General features: G+C 36.0%; 1 protein-coding gene across 1 annotated transcript in view; it reads left to right on the top strand.

Annotated features, from left to right (window-relative positions):
* Rad54b (RAD54 homolog B (S. cerevisiae)) overlaps positions 1 to 1,082 on the top strand; it is a gene marked incomplete at its 5' end in the record, with an annotated part of 46,913 nt that overhangs the window by 43,381 nt on the left and 2,450 nt on the right.

Raw genomic sequence — 1,082 nt, forward strand, 5'->3', positions numbered from 1 at the left:
TTTTAACAGAACATTTAGTTTATTATAATTATGGATACTTTTTATTCATTTCTACTGTCTTTTCATGTGTTCCTGCCCCTCAAGGGCTCAAGTGTGGCTAATACTCAATCTTCGATTTTCCATGTGTATTTTTCAGTCAAATGCTGCCTTTGCTGATAAGATTTTTTTTTTGGTTAGTGCTTTGAAGATATTATTCAATTTTTTCTAGATTCTTAAAGTAAACTCACCATCTCTTAAAATGTCTGTGATTTTTGAACACTGACAATATTTTGCTATTAAGGAGTCAACAAAATTTTTTTTTTTTTTTTTGGCAGAACTGGGGATTGAACTCAGGCCCTTGTGCTTGCCAGGGAAGCGCTTATTCCACTAAGCCATTTCCCTGGCCCCCAATCAACTAAATTTTTTGTGATAACATTTAAAAGAAGTCTAGCTTTTAGAAGTGCAAAGTAAAGTATTTATAGATGTACTGATATATGTATTTATTTTAAATAAGGAATTAGAGAAAATAGGAGAGTCTGAATAAAAGTGGCCTTTGGTTGTTGGTTACTAAAAGAAGTATATACTGGTTCTTTTCTTTTAATTTTAAAAAATCATTTATTTATTTATTTGATACCAAGTCACTGCTACACAGCTTGGCTCATAGTGATCCTCCTGTCTCAGCCTCCCAGCACTGGGATTACAGGCATGTGCCACAACACTGAGTCTTGGTGGCTGGTACGGTGCACTTGGGGTTCTGAGAATCAAACCTGGATCTTTACACTTGCCAGGCAGGTGCTCATACTGCTGAGCTATCTCTCCAGCCTGGTTCTTTGTTTTTATCTATCAACTTTTTATTTGCTTTGTGGTACTGGAGATCGAACCTGAGGCCTTCACAGTGAGGTATATCTATTCCTTTTAAAATTAAAAATTTTGAGGTAGGGTCTTGCTGAGTCCCTAAGTAGCCCAGGGTGAGTTTGGACTTGGATCTTCCTTCTGTGGCTTCCACTGTGCTGTGATTACATATATGTACTGCCACACCTGGCTCCAGCTTTTACATTTATTTGAAATTTTCCATGACTAAAAGATTAAAAAAAAAAAAAAAA

This window comes from Octodon degus, unplaced genomic scaffold (genome assembly GCF_000260255.1).
Source record: "Octodon degus isolate 3935 unplaced genomic scaffold, OctDeg1.0 scaffold00134, whole genome shotgun sequence".
In the NCBI taxonomy this organism is placed as follows: domain Eukaryota; kingdom Metazoa; phylum Chordata; class Mammalia; order Rodentia; family Octodontidae; genus Octodon; species Octodon degus.